This window comes from Arachis hypogaea, chromosome 13, assembly GCF_003086295.3.
Source record: "Arachis hypogaea cultivar Tifrunner chromosome 13, arahy.Tifrunner.gnm2.J5K5, whole genome shotgun sequence".
Taxonomy (NCBI): Eukaryota; Viridiplantae; Streptophyta; class Magnoliopsida; order Fabales; family Fabaceae; genus Arachis; species Arachis hypogaea.
The window spans coordinates 48358134-48377356 of NC_092048.1; the positions used below are offsets into that span (position 1 = coordinate 48358134).

A 19223-nucleotide genomic window follows, 5' to 3' on the forward strand; every position below is an offset into this window, starting at 1 on the left:
AGAGACTATTTCATGAAGAATTGAAGATTGGACAAAGGGGGGAGCAATTAGTTTTAGCTTAGGACCATGTAGGTTAGTTTTCTAGAGAGAGAAGCTCCCTCTTCTCTCTAGAATTAGGGTTTTAGGTTAATTGCATTTTAGATCTAGGTTTAATTTCTTGTTTTCATCTTGTTTCCTTTACAATTTCTTGTTCTTACATCTTTGTTCTTCTTAGTTTTCTTGTTAATTTCCCTTTTCATGCCTCTTTTATGTTGATGCACTTTTGTTGGATTTGAATTTCCTTTCAATGCAATTTAATGTTTGATGTTCTTTTATTGTTGTTTTGAGTTGCTATTGTTGATTTCTTGTATTGGGTAGTTGTTAGTTTTTATATTTCTTGCAATTTAATATGCTTTCCTTTTATGCCTTCCAAGTGTTTGACAAAATACTTGGTTGGATGTTAGAGTAGATTTTTTAGCATTCTTGGGTTGGAAAGAGGAATTAGGCAATCTTGAGTCATGAATACCCAACTTATGTTGGTGATCTAGAGTTGTTAGTTAATATTGTTTCCATCGACGCTAATATTTTGCTAATTCAATTAGTAAATTGATTAGGACTTTTGGATTGAGATTAACTAGTCTTATTTAACTTTCTCTTGTGTGAAGATAACATTGTACCTTCTTCCATTGTTGGAGATGACTAAATAAGATAAGCTCTTGATAATTATTGTAATATGATTAGTGATTAGGATAGAAAGCTTAGATTCTTAATCCTTGCCATGAATGTCTCTCTTTATTACTTGCTTTCTTTAGTTGTTACTTTTAGTTTCTTGCACTTTTACCAACCCACCCCTTGGATACCATAACCAATAATACGCATACCTCACTGCAATTCCTTGAGAGACGACCCGAGGTTTAAATACTTCGGTTATTTTTATTGGGGTTTGTACTTGTGACAAAAAATTAAACTTTGGTTGAGAATTGTTTGTTGGTTTAGAACTATACTTGCAACGAGATTTCATTGAGAAATTCTTTACCGACAATTTTCCTACATCAGGGTCTCCTTGTTATGTTCTATCCTTTGGAAGCACTCATCCATAGACAATAGAACATTCTCGAACATCAAAACTCTCTCTTCTAAGAAGTTTTTACCACTACGCTCATTTGAAGAGCACACCTTCTTGCTTCTCCATTGAGAAGGAACAATATCTCTACCCCTTTAAGACTCAACATGCTCCATGGTTACACTAGAAGTCATACATACAAGTCACTTGTGCTCCCTCTCGAATCTTGCTCTGATGCCAAATTATCACGGCTTTGGACACACTTTAATGCTACCATGCCGACACTCAGACTTGCTCAACCTCTTAAGTTAAGACCAGGTCAGTCTAACCCTCAATATTTAGCAAGAAAGCTAAGAACACAAGAGAAATGAAGCTTTGGTGGAAAGAACACTTGATTACTCAAGTGTTTATTACAAATGACTCACACATACCCAAACTCTAATTCTCATCCCTACTTATAGCCATCCACCTCCTATATGGATGGTTAGGATTAAATTTAATTAACGATCGAGATTGATCATCTAGAATTTTTACTACAAATATCTATAGTAATCTTACTATATTTCTGTAAATATTTTTAGATTATTCCATACTACTTTTTATACTTTTATATACATCCACACTCTTCTAGAATACTCTATCACCTTCTAGAGTCTTCTAAAACCTTATAGGGTATTCCGAGACCTTCTAAGGCATTCTAAAACGTTTCAGAATCATCTAGAATATTTTCAAACACTCCAAAAAATTATACACACATCGTTAAATTTAACCTTCTAAAATTTGCCATAACACATTACTTTAAATAAAAATTTTCTTTTATCTCGGGTCCAAAATTGTAGAACCACTATTGAAGTGAACGACCACAAAACCTGTTAGAATGCTACTATTCTTAAAAAGCTTATGTGCTTATGATAACAATATCCTTCATTGTCTAGAAAAACAACAAAAAAGATAAAAATAAAAACAAAAAACAAAAACGATATCATTTATTACGTAGTACAAGCCATAATATATGTATTAGTAATAAATAACCAAATTAAAATTAAATCAATTTTACAATATATTTAATTTCACAGTGTTTTATTAGTGTTTTTAATTTCACAGTGTTTTATTAGTGTTTTTATGATAAAAATATACTATAGGAGATACTGAAATGATTATGATGACATAAAAAATTGATATACTTTTTTTCTTAATTGAAAGTAAAATAAGATTGAACAAATTAAATTTTATTTTAGTGAATAAATTATTTATTTAAATGATATTAAATAATAAATATAAATTTGTTTATTTTATGATTTAGTATATTTATAAAAATTTTCTTCTCAAATATTACTTAAAAGAATTTATTTGAACGATTTTCAAAAGATTGTTACAAGGTAAGAACCAAACAAAGATGTAAATGCAAATATCAATGTGAAGTTATGAACTTACAAAAAATAGAAGCAATTTACAATTTGTATTTGACAAATTTACTTTTGATCAACGATGGTAAAAGAATATTCATCAATAACACCATAAATTAGAGTAACATTTATAAGAAAAATTATGCTCTTTACATAAATTTAATAGGTATTTTCGAACCACTTTGCCTTCAATTAATACACTGATTTAAAATTTAATTAAAAAATTGTTTTTTAATATATTAAAAATAATTAAAAACATAACTTTAATTTCTTAACTAACCATGCTATACAAATAATAATTAGACCAATTCATATTTATTTAATATCCATTTAATTTGGTTAAGTAAAGTTCGAAAATTATAAGAACTTTTTTTTATCACTAATGACTAAATTTTCTTTCTTATTCTCAGATCATCATTAATGTGACAGAAGCACCTGAAGAGAGTTAAAAAAATAAAATCAAACTACTGAATTGAACAACATAAGCTAAAAATATTAAAATTGTCTCTTATTATATATACACTATTATGTGAAATGAATGTGGGTTAATTTTATTCACTCCTAGTGGCTCCATAATTTGGGCCCATACTAAAAGGTTTGTTTTATTTAAAGTAGTTGACCCATTAAAAAATTAACAAAATAATTTAATTTTAATTAATACAGTGAAATCAGTGAATAAGACTGTGGCAAAGGATTTAATTAACAAAATAATTTAATTTTAATTTACTCTATTAATACAGTAAAATCAGTTGAAAGTTACAGAAAATTTAGAGAAAAGGGGTTAAATTTATGGCATTTTTTTACTTTCTATTACTTAAGTCTTTAATATCAAATTTCAATCTAGATTTATGTTTGATCTGTGTAGCGGAAGATAAAGACAATTTCGTTTTGTCTCATAAATTTTAAAAAACTGAACAGCAAAGGAAAGGAAGAAGTTGACACATTCATGTATCTTGGTTCAGTTGTCTTGTGTAATGCAACCTACATCCAGTCTCGACCATAACTGTGGTGGAATTTTTACTATAGTCAAAGTATTACCTACACTAATTTTCTAGGATTCACACAATCCTATTTGGACACACAAGTTTTTTCCTAAACTTAACTTGGTTATGCTAATACCTAAACTCTTTATACTGATTGTTTACCCAACTTAGTAAGGGGCACCATACAGGTACTTGACACAAGACAAAAAATACAACCAAGAAAAATCTAAAATCACTCTTGGTTTTTCTCTCAAGTGTTTCTCTCAACCTTTTTCACTATTTGATTTTTTTCATTGTCTCTCTTTCTTGCCTTTTACCTCTCAAAGAAAATGCAGAAAGATATACATTGAAACAGGAATACAAAACAAAAAAATATGAAGGAGATTGATGAATCACAGCTTTAACTCTATGCACAGAACCTAGCATCTGAACTCATTACTTTGTTCTTTATCTTAGTTGAGTGCTCCCTTTAGTGTAGGTGTAATGCTTCTAAGACTTCAAACTTAGTTGTGAGATTTTCACTCTCTCTCAATTCGGGTTCTCTCTCCTTGATCTCTTATCAGAAACCTTTTCTTTTTTTTTTTTTTTGTATCTTGTGCTGAGACCCAGTTAGGGTTTCTCTCAAGTCAACTCCTTGGATCTTGAGCTCACATGGTTCATCCCTTCTCTTTCTTCAATCAACCCCTAAATTAGGGATTTCAACTTTTGAAACATTTGTTTGACCGAAGACAACATGATAGTAGAAGTGAGCTTATTTAGTGATAATCCCAAATTCAAACCATTGAAAATGTACTTTAGCTCCAAGTAATTTTGTAGACCATTGATTCACAGCAGTAAAATTCAGAAACCGCTTTCTCCATTTATCCCAAAATGGTGTTGCAGAAATATGAAAAAGAAGTGAAAAAATTAACTTGCATGTAAATAGAAATAAATCACCTTTATCCTCTGACTTAGTTTAACCTGCTTTGATTAGGACGATTAGACCTTTGCTTTTTTGATTTACTTTTCTCTTTTATTCTTCTCTGGTGAATGAACTAAAATGATAAAGCTTTCTCTCTCTCTTCTTGAATCTAACCGAAAAAAGTTTTGTAAACGTTGGCTTTAGTTGGCTTCAACTTGGATAAATCAACTTGAGCTTGGATTCGCTTGACTTTCCATTCAGCCCAATTAATTTCTTTGTTTCATTTCTTTGGATTTTGTTTATAGATTAAAGAACCCACCAACAATCTTTGTTTTTTGGTTCCATTGCTTTGGGCTGCTGCTTCTTTAATGTTTGGCCTGTATTACTAACTAAAGTAATCAAAACTAATTGGATATTTAACCCAATAAATCAATGTTTGTCATCATCATTTAAATTAGTTGTGTTCTCAACTCAACATCAGTGAATAAAACTGTGACAAAGGATTTGATGTTCCGTAATATTTGGACTATTAAATAGTCTCAGTAATAAAATATATTTTTAATCTTTCAATAATTATTAAATAGTCTTTATTTAATTTTATTTATAAATTAATTTTTTATCTATTATTTTATTCTAAAACCTATTTTTATTTTATAATCATTATTTTATTATTCATCATTTATGTTTATTAACAATTAGAAATAATAACAAAATAGATCTTCCATTAATCATGACCTCCATAAATATTTTGACAATGTGAATTAACGAGTCCTTTTTTTTTATCCGTTACATTTGTAAAAATTAGAAAATTTCAAAATCGTGTTTGTTGTTAATTCAATCGATTTATTTGACACCAAACAATTGATAAGAAATGAGTAGTGTCAAAAAATCGATTAGAAGTATAACACAATCGATTGAATTATGCATTAGTAACACAATCGATTAAATTATCCAAATTGATAAATTACAAATGATACCCGAATGCACAAGGTGAAATACAGATATGCAGAAATAAATAAAATGGATCAACGTGATGTTAAAAACAAAATCAAGGAGAATTATGATTACACGATCCTTTCGGTCATAACATCACCAGAGTTAAAAATGTCCTGACAGCAGATATCAAATATTGAAAAATAAACATTTGCATGTTTGAATATGCTTTTGAGGGGCTTGAAGGTCCAAGTGCCGTTGGAGCGAAACTCATTCCACCGCCGCTCGAGTTAGAACTGCCATCAAGTTCAATGCCCAAAATTAGATATAATTTTTTTTTTCAAAAAAGATAATAATTATTTTTGAATCAAATAAATTGAAGCATGACGTGCATGATCAAGATTTTATACTTATTTTTATGTCTAAATTGATAATCAAAGAGATTAATAAACGATTACAATTATAGAATTGGTTAATTAAAAAATAAATTAATGATAAATTATGCACCAATTATTAATCTTAAGTAAAAAAATAAAATTAGGATTTCTAAATTAAAATAATTTAAAAAAATTAAGATAGAATTCTAAAAATAAAATAGATCAATAATAAAATAATAATTTATAAAATAAAAAATAAATTTTAAAATTAAATAATAAACAAAAAATTAATTTGTAAATAAAATTATATAATAATTATTAAAAAAATTAAAAAATATATTTTATTATTAAGAATATTTAATAGTCCAAATATTAGTGTTGCACCATCATATTCCTTGTCTATAGCTGCAATGTAACAGTTCCTATATGATGGTCCTAGCAGATTAAAAAGGTGTGAATGAATACTTCTTACCCTTAAACCAAGTCGCATCAGTTTCTTAGATGTAAATTTATAGCATAACCTTTTTAAAATACAACATAATTATATTAGTCTACTTTAAAAATTAGGCTAACATTATAAGCTTCTGCATCTAAGGAACACACATCCTTTGATTTAAGGGCAATAAGTGTTCTTTCGTACTTTTTAACCGTTCAAAAATAACATCTAAGAATTGACATATTAGGAGAGTAAATTACAATAACTTATTTTGTTAATTTTTGGGCCAACTACTTTGAGCAAAATTTTCTTTTAGCTCAGGCCCAAATTGTAGAACCTCAGGATTAAAGGGAACAAAAAAAAAAACCCATAAAATCTGTTGGAAGAAAAACATATAAATAAATAATGTAAATATTCAACAGCATGAACAATGGCTTAAAAAAGAAGGTTAAATTAATTATTAAATTAGATTCTCAATTTATTAGAATAATTAATAATCAATTTTTGAATTTAAATTATTAGGGTTAGGTAATGTAACTTCTTCCATCACATTACGTTTCCATTTCATCTCAACCCTTCCCCCCTCTTCCATCTCACGTTTTCTCCTTCTACCACGCCACGACGGACGGCGCCGTAGCTTCAACCACCGTAAGGTGCAGCGCTGCCAAATACCGTCTACCATCGCGGCTTCCTCCTCACACGATGCAACCCCACGCCACTTCGCGATTCGTAGTAGAGTCGCCTGACCACTGCTGTCCTTCTTCACCCTGCAATTTGCAGCAGCAAAGACGACCACCTTAGTCCCTTTTTCTCGCGTAGGCAGCTGCGCCGTTCGACCACCGTAGCACCTTCTCCTCTCAGATGAAGAAGGGCGTCCGCATCGTCAACGTGGCTAGAGGAGGTGTTATTGACGAAGATGCACTCGTTAAGGCCCTTGATGACGGAATTGTGGCTCAGACAGCCCTTGATGTGTTCACTGAGGAACCCCCAACAAAACACAACAAACTCGTTCAACACCACAACATTACCGTGACCCTTTATCTTGGAGCTAGCACTAAAGAGGTTTAGGAGGGTGTTGCTATTAAGATTGCAGAGGTTGTGCTTGGTGCCTTGAAGGGTGAGCTGTCCTCAACCGTTGTGAATGCTCCCATGGTACCCCCTGAGGTACTCTTAGAAACTGGCTTCCTATGTGGTACTAGCGGAGAACCATGGTTAGTGTTGTAGGTGTCGTGTTGGTATCGTTGTATACTGGATGTTTATTTTACTAAATATGTGGATGGTTATTTTTATTTTAAATTGGATGTTTAATTTTTTGGATTGGATTTAAGTATATACAATTAAATTATACTAGATGTTCATTTTATTAGGTATGCGGATGGTTAATTTCATTTTTAATTATATGTTTAGTTTTTTCGCCGATAAAAGGGCTAGATAAAGAAGAAGCGACAATGTTGATGCTTGCTATGAGAGACGGATTAACACTGACCGGTGTGGCCGATGAAGTATGGAGTTAGTGACGGACCCAGAAAAATTTAGTTGTGGGGGCAAAAAAATAATAAAATTTAGGTATAGATATATATTTTTTATTTTTCACAATATCCAATAAATTAAGAACTAATCTATCATGACTTTAAGTTTTATTTAAGAGGGTCAATGAATTACTACACACACGAAATAAAATTCGAACTCCTAACACTTGTTTAAGCTGACGATTAAGCTAATCACTCGACCAACCCAAATTTATTTAGACATATTTAAAATTTTAAATTAGAACTATCTATACATATTGATAAGAATTAGAAACATACACACAATCACTTATTATAGTATTTAAAATAATAAAAAGATAATTTCACTCAATATAATATTTAAAATAATAAAAAAATAATTTATAATGACTTTTTTTTATTTTTAACATGACTAAATATTATTTTTCTACATATATTCTTAAACAATTATTTTACTTTTTATTATCTCATATTTAATTATAAAATCTACTTATTATAATTTTTATAGTATAAATAAATCTTTTATCCAAAATAATTACTATAATCAAGATTATTTTAATAATAAATATTAATAGAGTATATTAATATATAGATAATATGTTTTTTTATGTTAAATATTTTTTAAAAGGTCACTAATAATATAAGTTGTGTTTAATTAGAAAACTAAATTTTAATTTAATTATTAACTAATTGCTAATATAATAAAATTAATTATCACTATTTTTTGAGTTTTTTTATTTTTTATTTTTATACTAAATTAAATTTAATAATATAATTATTATTAAATATTAAATTTAATAAAATATTTTTTTAATATAAAATACAAAAAAAATATTTATATTTTATTTTGGATATATATGTATAAAGGTATGTATTAGTTTTTTTTTTAAATCCTGTGGGGCAAATGCCCACTCCTCCTTCAATGTAGGTCCATGCTTGTATGGAGTGCCGTCGATAAGAGGGTTTGGGAGTGTAGTGTTGCGGTGGTCAATAGAGTAAAAAAGGATAGTTAAAATTGAAATGTGTAAAATAAGGTTTTTGGTGAAGATAATTAGGAATAAATTTTTTTGTTTAAAATTTTGTTGGATCAGAATTGTAGTTCGTTGTTCGTGTTCTTCACAAATTTTATTGTTTATCTAAGAAAGCCGAAAAAAAAAAAACAATGAAAGAGGAGAAAAATCAGAGGAGAAATAAATAAGAAAAAAAAAATGAACAACGAATAAAAAGACGAAATAGAACGTGCATGTATACATGCATGACCTATGTAAAAATTTTGGCCGCACAGTAGTTTAATTATTACAGATTATTTGTAAATGACCTACTTAGCTTAACTTGAATATCGGATTTAGTTTGATTATGCACTAACTAAAACAATTTATACTGATTATATTAGGCAAAAAAAAAAAAACAGACAGAATTTATCTTATTTAACATTAATTAATTGTCACAACCATTAATAAATGATAAATAATATAAATTATGATCGTTTTTGGCTGATTTTTTATAGTTATCAAACATTTCTGTAATAATATTAATCTAATTTTGCAAAAAAATAAAATTAAATGCGTAATAAATGTATCATCTAACCCCATGGATAAGATATGTTCTAATGTCTAAAGTTGTCCCGAAAATAATTATACATTCTCCAAGCTTATTGTTGTCGTTCTCCAAATTCCCTCTCGCCCAACAATTTTTCCCAAAACCAAAGAAAAATATGAGCGATGTTCTAAGCCCCTTCACAGTGTCACCCCCTCCTCCATCATCTTCCACCCCAAGCAACAAGAACGGCATGCCGATGTTGTACTATGGCCTTGTTGTGGTTGGAACCGCAGCCATAGTGCTTGCCATATACAACCTCATCATCATCAAACGCTGCAACCGCCGCCGCAACGCGCCGGATCAGTCTCCAACAACACCAAATAATAATAATAGGTTGATTCAGGTGGTTGTTACTACCACTAATTCCGGTGAAGGAGTTAGAAGCTTTGAAAACAATAATTACTATGCAGCATCGCAAAGGAACTACTTGCTCTCAAGTTTCAAGTACAAGAAAGAAAAAATGACATCAGCAACATCAAAGGAAGGTTCTTTCGTTTTTGTTGATGGTGGTAGCGATGAGTGCCCTGTTTGTTTATCAGCGTTTGAAGAAGGAGAGGAAGTGAGGAAGCTTCCAAGGTGCAAGCACTCGTTTCATGCTCTTTGTATAGACATGTGGCTTTACTCTCACTTTGATTGCCCAATTTGTAGAACACCTGTTGGGCTCTTTTCCCATCCTTTTCCCGCCGAGAATTCTCGCAGCGGCGGCGGCATCTCTGCTTGAGATTTTAAGGAATATGTGGGGGGCCATCTTTGCCTTATGGGTACGGTGGACATTGGTAACTCAAGGACAACTTCAACAGCACCACACTTAGCTTATGTTCCTTACTCCTTTGGACTGACTTAGGTTATGTTGTGTAGGAAATTATTTTTTATATATTATTTGTTCAATATTCTAAATATCTTATTTAATATATACCATCCATGAATTTAAATTTTATATATAATTAAAAATTATTATAACAAATATTATTGTGAAAACTTTGTTGCTAAATTAGTCATTATATAGTTTAGTATATTTATATATGTTGTTTCATATGTTTTTTTTAACAAAATAATTGGCTCAAAATAATTAAATACTCCAAACTTGAATAATCAAAATTTTTATAGTAGTATAATCAAATTTTTTTATCAACACTACATCTCTGTGTACTAAAATATAATTCTGACACTTATATATAGTTAAAAGTTTAAATGGCATATTCTTTTTATACTCACTTAGAAATTGTGAGTTCGAATTTCATTCTTAATTTTGAAAAAAAAAATAGTAAACATTCCTTTTTTTCTAATTAGTAATATTGAATTTAAGGCTTAAATATGTAATTGGTGCTAAGAAAAATATATCTATAAAATATCTAATACTTAAATATAGTTATCTATAATAAGAAATATAATTAAATAGGTATATATTATATAAGTAAAAATAATTAATTTTTAAACTCATAATTTGGTTTTAATTTGAAGAATTTATTGAATGATGAGGGGTATATATATCCGAAATGAATAAAATGATGTGCTAATGAGATATACCAACGTTTTTTGTGTTAGTAGTTAAATTAATGATTTCAAAGGCAAGATGACCTGGGTTGGATAAAGTTGAAAAGTTGAAGATTCAGCCTTTCCCTTTTCATGGGACCTGAATCCGATGGGGAATGGGGAAGGTGTTGGTCTGCCGCACACCCTCTTTCATTGGCTGGATATAGACCATTCATTTCGGTCCACATGTGTCTACATCTTGAGACTTCTTTCGTCGTCTTCTCATTGATTAATATTAGAGAAAATTTTTTTTGAACATTTAAATTTTAGTATTTTTTGTCATATTGATGCGACTTTTATGTGATATTTCACACTAATTTCTTTTACTTTTCTTTTTCTTTTGAGTTTCGTATTTATTAATTATTAATATCAAAATTTCAAGTGTTTAAATATTATATCTCTTTTCTTATATTATGGGACAGGCCATTGATTGAGGTATTATTAGTTGTACTGTTTTGCCTTGTAGCAATTCAAACTTTGAAATGCATCCATGATCCATCCAACGTTTGTCCCTTGAGCAGTGGGAGAGTCAATTTTGAGGGGGTAAAAAACGCAATAAACGCTGCAAAGGGAAGCCTTATATATATATATATATTAGATTATGAGTGGTGAAATTTTGAAAAATAATCTAAATTATGTGTTATATATTGTTGTGAATTTTTACAAAACGTTAATAATATTTATGTTTTATTTCTTTATAATTTAAATAATACTTTTTACCAAATGTTATTAATATTTTATTTTTTAATAATTAAAATAATATTTTTTTATAAAATAACAATGACATTTTATACTACTATTATAGTAATATAAAATATTAAAATGATCCAATATTCTCATGTTTCACACTGAAATTAAACACTTGAATACCGTAACTAAAAAAAAATTGAACACATACAAAATACAAAGATACAATAAGAAATGAATACATTTGACAGAGAGTAAAACATATTTTTCTTTTTAAATTTTTTAAAAGCTTTACAACTATATATAAGGTATCAAATGTGAGATAGATATTGTGTTTGAATAGTGTAATAAACACTTAATAAACACAAAATATACAGATATAATAAGAAATAAATACATTTGGCAGAGGATAAAACATATTTTTTAATTTTTAAAAGTCTTACAAATTATTACCACCTATAATCTTTACCGTCTATTAATTATTTTTAGAGTAATTACTTAAATTATTTTTTGAAATTTTTGAAATTCATTAAAATTTCAAAATATAAAAAATAGTCTTTAACGTTTATTTTTGTTAGACAATACAATTTCTTTTCGTTAGTTACTAACAATAATTATTGACGTAAAACATTAACTGACACACGTGGCTGTTAAGTGTCTACATGTGAAAAATAGACAAATCAATCCTAAAATAAAGTACAAAATAATCTTCAAAAAATTTAAAAAATCTTAAAACAGTTCCTAAAAAATTTTTAAAATTTTAAAACAATATCTTCAAATGTTTTTAATCTTTTTCAAAAGTAAACGTCTTATAATATTTTTATTAATTAGAATAATAAAATATTATTAAAAAGATATATAATAAATAAAGAATACAAAAAATAATAAAATATAATCTAAAAAGATAATTTTATTTATTGACACTAAAATGTCATAAAAAATAATATTATTTAATTATTAACATATGATACTTACATGGAGGTGATGTAAAAATCATAAACAACTAAATTTAAGAGATTGTTGCATTATAAAAAACATTATTTATATACCTAAACTTCTAAGATGTTGGCGCTAAATAAACTTAAAAAATATTTATAAGTGAAAAAATCTATTTTTTTATATAACTATTAATTGTAATAGTACAAATAGCTTTAACTGCATGTCAATTTTATGCAATTTTACTACCAATGAATTTCAAAACTCAAAAATAAAACATCAACAAAACGCTTGAATTTGCCAAGACATTTTTTCTTCAAGTATTGTAAAGTATTAGGAGTTTTCACATTGTATTGCAATTATGTAAATCATCCACATTGACCTTGTAATTGACCAAAACTTACTAATTTGATTTCATAGATGACTTAGTTTGTATTGCATGCAAATTTTAAAGTGTTACTTTCATGAGTATTTGCACAAATATTCTCAATTATTTGTGTAAAAAATTTTACGTTAAATAAAAATTCTCCACTAGTTCATTCTCTTATTCATCATTAAAAAATGATCATAGAATATGATACTTACAAATTAAATTAATATTTTATATGATAAAAAATAACTATAAATTTATTTAATTATTTTAATTTATTTTTTGAAAAACTTTAAAATTAATTTATAATTTAGAATTTGAAAATGCATAAATTTTTTTTTGTACATATGAATAATCAAATTAGAGGTAAATAGATAAACATTTTAAAAATTAAAATTTATCAATTTAAAATTAATTATATATAAATAATTTAAAGGGATTATTTTGAAATTTTTTTTTAATTTTTTTAGGAACTTTGAGATTTTTTAATTCTTCGGAGACTATTTTATACTTCATTTTTGGGATTGATTTGTCTAGATTGTACACGTGAACACTTAATGGCTACATGTACGAGTCAACGTTCTACGTCAGTAATTACCGTTAGTAACTAATAGAGAGAGACTGTATTATTTAACGGAAGTAAACATCGAGTACTATTTTTTGTATTTTGAAACCTGAGGAACTAAAGTATCCGATTTCAAAAAACGAATTTAGATAATTACTCTTATTTTTTAGAAACTATTTATTATTATAAAGATGGGTAACAACATAGTAAAATTTCATAGAATTTTTTCTATAATAAAATAAAAAATCTTTATTTCCAAAAAAAATTATTCCAATTTTAATTTCAAAAACCCAATTTTATTTTTTGGTGCCTAGAGCAAGTTCGTCGCTCCCCTCAACGAACTTTGTCATTTTCACAAGGTTGACTGCCTCTCTCGGCGAACTTCATGTTTTGGACATTAATAGGAGGTGAGGAGATACAATGGTCCTCATACTTGTATGCAAATGTCAATGGATTAAGACTATAGAAGGTTAGATTCGAAGGTGATTGCTCAGCACATATTCACAATGATTAAAGCAAATCCAACCATCGGCATAAGAGTTTTTCAAGGGAATGTGAAAAATTACTTTAGTTACAAGGTGTCATACAGACGTGCAAAGTAGAGAGTCATTACTAAAATATATAGAGATTGAAAAAAATCATACAACGAGCTTTCTCGTTGGTTATTCGCAATGCAAATGTATTATTACCTTATAAGATTCATTACAATGTTTTTACTTATCTATGTTTAATTAATTCATCACTTATATATTATAACAACAAGGGTTATTTAGGTACCTAGGTGCAACTTGTAACACAGTCTTGGCCTACTTCAGTCGATAGTATTATGTTTTATCAAGTGTTCTGAACATTTTTTTTGTACTGATACTTTTAAGCACTGCAAACCACTTATTTCCATTGATGGCACTCACCTGTATGGTAAATACGAAGGCACTTTATTTATAGCTATTGCTCTATATTGCAATTCAAACATATTGCCTATTGCATTTTCTGTAGTCGAGGGTAAGACGAATGAAGCTTGATCATTTTTCCTTTCTTATTTGAGGCAGCATATGATACTCCAACCAGGCCTATTGGTGATTTCAGACAAGCACAAATCGATTAATGCTGCGTTAAATGCCAATGGAAGTGGATGAAAATCACCACTTGCCTTCCAAGCATTTTGTACAAGACATATTGCTACCAACTTCATGACACATTTTAAGAACAAGGAGTTAAAACTAAATACAAAAATCATAAACTATAATCAGCTCAAATGAAACAATAATATAACTAAAATAATTTAAAATTAACTAACTTGTTATCAAACATATTAAAAATAAATTTAAATACCAAAATCATAAACTATAATTTTACTCTAAACCATAATCAGTTCAAATGAAACAATAATCTAATTAAAAAAAATAAAATTAACTAGCTTATTATCAAACACACTGGAAATAAATCTAAACACCTAAACTATAAATTATAATTTTACTCTAAACCTAATTAGTTCAAATAAAATAATAATCTAAAATTTTTTCGTTAACTAATATCTATTAGTCTCCTACCACAATTACATAATGTAACACCATAACTACCAAAGCTCACGCTTCCGACTGCGCGACTCTGATAGGTCGGACATTACGACGACACTTATACTATTTAATACTAAAATATGAGCCTGTTTAAAACTTTAAACCGCAAAACCGCTCCCGAAAATTACTTTCGTTCGATAACGTACATCCATAGATACCATACAACTTACAAAAACTCATAAAGAGTACATCCATATATATACATACATATACATAAATAATATTACAAACATTAACCAATACAATTCCTATCCCTCTTACAGAATAAATCAAGATAAAGGCGAGGGTACAAAAATAATAATCTAAAGCAACACAGAGCATCTCAATAACAAAATAAACTCTTCGTGACTTCTGCGCCCATATCCTGAAAGGGGAAAAATGTAGGGGGGTGAGAACATCATCCTCGAAAGGGTTCTCAGTAGAGGGTTTTTGGGAATTACTGTAATAGGATACTTGAAGATAAACCATACCAGTGATTAATAACCGTCTCATACCTCTTTTCAAAAACATCGGTTTAGAATAAAAGTAAAGTCGAAAATCTTTTCTGAAAGAGGAACCATTCAATTCTCAAAAACTCAAAAGTCTTTCAAAACGGTTTATCTATGCTAAAACAAAATAGCCTTTCATATTTTTCCAAATCAGAAACACACAAAACCGAAATCAACCATCGGTCCATCTCATTTCAACCACGGCCCTAGGCCCAAACAATCCAACCATCAACTAATCACCACAATCCAACAGAGTCCCAGTAGCAAACACAAATAGGAAGATGCAAGCACAAGCAAACAGTTATTGCAAGTAGAACAATTAGCAATTAATCACATAGGCAAACCAAGTATAATATGCACACCCAAACAATGTCACATAAATGCATATGATGCATGCCTGTCCCTAGTGGCTGGTGATATCATCTGTCGGTTATATAGCCAACCCGACACGTCCTGGTAGCTAACCATGGACAGAAACACCCATCGCGGAGCAAGTAGGTTTGAGCTACAACCCCGTTGCTACTACCCGCTCAACCCAGAGCCAGTGGAATAACCACTTCTGCAGCTACTACCCAGGCAGGTGTTTAAAAGCTCAACCTGGAGCGAGTGGAATCACCACTACTACCGCTACTACCCAGGCGTCACAGTCTCTAACCTGGAGCAAGTGGGACGAACCACAACCCTTGCTACTACCCAGGTATCTCAAGCATATATTCATTCAGTCCCAGCCATGGATCAACATCCATCTTAGCCATCCGGCTTAAATTCATAATTCATAGTCAGCCATACAGCCCATAACTCATTCGGCAATCAGCCATAAATCAATATCATACACAGCCATTCTGGCTCACGGTTCAATCTAGAACCAGCCAATATTCATAAATCATACACAGCCATTCTGGCTCACAATAAAACAGCACTTCCACCATTCAACATCATTAAATTCATAAAATCGGCACTTAAGCCATAAATCATTTTTCTCAATTCATTTCACTTTGAAATCGAGTTTCAACTCTTTTCAGCCTTGGCTTTAAAGACCTCATTTCTCAAATCATCTCAGGCTCATAAGCCACTTTTACTCAAGGTAAATTCCCCTTTGAAAACAATGCCACTCTCGGCATCCTCTTTCTAAACTTCCATAACCATGGCAAGTTAAAGATTTATTTTGAAACATTCAAAATCATCCATCCAACAATGGGATTTTATAACAAAAGTTCCTTGGCAGAGTCCCAAGTCTTTAGGGGAGAATAACATAACTCATTTCGCCAAATTCATTTAAAATCATTAAAACCTTGACTTTCCGATTTGAGTAATAAAATAGGATCTAAGCCAAACCGAGTCATGTAATCATTTACTTCTTTCAAAGCCGTTTCCTTTACTTAGGCAAAACCAACTTCAACCCCCATGATAAATTCTAAAGCGTTTCAACTGTTCAAAATTGCCTTAGTCTTGCCAGAATTCAGAATTCAAAGAGTACTTAAAACCTTTCTCAAAACATTTCAAAATGAAACTTGTCAATAGACATTCAGGTCCTTTCAAAATCATTAAAACTTCTTTAATTGAAACCCCCAAGTCAAATTCAAAGGCATAAATCCTTTTTACATTCAAACAGCTTTAAAACACAAGTTTCATCTAAATAACTTTCTCCTGAAAGAGATACAATGCCTTTCTTAAGAAGCAAGACTAAATCACAATTTTCTCTTTACTAACTCATTTCGAAAGCATGAATCATCCTTTTCTTGATAATTCAAATAAAATAGTAGAAGTCTTTAACTCATCATTTGCCCGACAACATTTCAATAAAGACTCGGATTTTATAGAAATTTTGGCAGCACCTCCCCTAAAACTTGGACTTTGCCACCCAGTTCGGATCCCAACTAAACCGTTTTCTCATTCCTTTTTAATAGCCCGAAACCAGAAATCAATTCAAAAGCAAGCTAAATGCCTCAGTGGCATATCTCAAGGAAACCATTTCAAAATCAACTCAATATCAACCGATTTAACTCGTTCCCAAAGTTTAAAAGAATCAGTTCAGCAATAAATCATTTATCAAAACCAAATCAATTAAAGCAACCCAGGCTGAATTTCAAGAGTATTCTATCTTTCACATCATCAAAATAATTGACTCACTTCGAACCAATCCTCAACGGATTAAACTCATATTTCAAATCTTTAAAGAATCAACTTCCAAACATTACATTTCACAAAGCCACACAACAATTCAGCCAAACAATCATTCATAAGCTTTCGAGACAATCAAATAATACATAAGGCCGATATAATCACCAAATACACATTTTCTCACATTAGTATCCATATGTAATAATTCCAATACATAAAGTATAGTTTTGGAAAGCGCCCCTACCTCAAAACGCAATTCCATAACACAAACGCCTCTTCAAGTCCTTTCCGCCTCAACCCGGACTGACGGCAACCAAAACCTCAGCTCCCAGCCACTTTCGCAATAACCATCGCAACACTATTCGCAACATATAATAATCAGGACTCAACTCCACGTTATCAAAACTCATATTCCTTAACCGAACACAACAGAATACTAACGCGTGGCTTTCCGAAACATAAATACTTACCGAAACTAAGAAAGGACGGCTGAACCGAAACAGTGGCGTTCTCCGGGCCGGCTCGGCAACAGCCCGGCAGCCACCTCAAGCGGCAGCGGCGACAAATTCCGATCACGACATCTGAAACCAACACGCAGCGACTATAGTATTCCCGGAATTCAAAAAGGACAGAAACCACAATTAAAACCCTTACCGGCACCCTTTTCCGGCGACAGCAGCAGGGTCTCAAGCGGTAGAGGCTCAGCCCAGAGCTCCGGCAGAGATCCCGGAAGTCACAGGACCATCCCCAGCGGTCAGAATCACAGAGATGCAGCTCCCTTATCCGGTAGCGACACCGGCGGCGACCTGAGCCCTTTTCTGATGGCGGCAGCGACAACCGGCGTCCTCAGTGACGATGGAGGCACATCGGTGGCGTTCCTCCTCCGACACGGCTTGACGGCGACCCTGTGACAGCTGGCCGCGGTGGGTCTGGCAGCACAGACGGAGATTGGGCAGAGCGGCTTCCCACCTTCGCAGCAGAGGTGGCCTCTCGGACAGCAGCAGCGGTCTTCCCAGCGACAGTGGCGGCACGACAGTCACGAGCAACGTGGCGGCAGCAAGCTCCGATCACGGCAAGGGACGGCGCCGTTCTCCTTCTCCATTTTCGTGCAGCTCCCTTCCTCAAGGCTCGCCTCGATCTCTCTCTCTCCTCCCTCTGTCCTTCGCGCGATTCTGAAGGCAGTGTCACGGGTCGGCGGCGACGAGGGCTGGACGCGATCTGAGCACGGCGCCGAGGTGACCGACGACCGCGTGGCTCATCCCCTCCCCGGATCGCAACTCTGCTCCATCTCTCCCTTTCTGCTTCTATTGCTTTCCGTTCATGGAAAGAGAGATAGAAAACTGTGTTGTGGCTAGGATAGGGCTGCGCAGCTGCTGGGTTGTGGGGGAAGCTGTGCGTGTGTGTGTCTACTTGGGAAATAGAGGTTGCAGCTGCTGAGGGGAAGAAGAAAGGTGGCGGCTGCTGGGTATAGGATTAGGGTTTCATTTTTGAAACTTAGGGTTAGGGTTACTTTTGTAATTTCAAATAAAAGTAGGGGTAATATAGTAATTAGGAACAAATTTTAACCCAACAAAATTAGTGTATAAAAATACTATTTGCTCATCAATTTTACAAATTATTTTCCATAAAATGTCCAAATCAAAATAATTAGAAATAATATAATTAAACCCTTTATTTTCCAAAGTAACAGTATTAATATTTAAAATATTAATTATTTAATCCGAATCATATAAAAATCCTTATTATTTCGCAACTACCAAC

At 31.3% G+C, this 19223-nt stretch overlaps 1 long non-coding RNA gene across 1 annotated transcript; it reads right to left on the reverse strand.

Moving 5' to 3' along the window:
• Window positions 1-14981: 14981 nt before the first annotated feature.
• Window positions 14982-18972, reverse strand: LOC112735912 (uncharacterized). The gene is made up of 4 exons (XR_003168614.3): window positions 18117-18972; window positions 17933-18043; window positions 17707-17820; window positions 14982-15217 (listed from the first exon to the last, which is right to left on the reverse strand). It is a non-coding gene; the product is annotated as an uncharacterized lncRNA (long non-coding RNA).
• Between the last annotated feature and the right edge of the window lie 251 nt (window positions 18973-19223).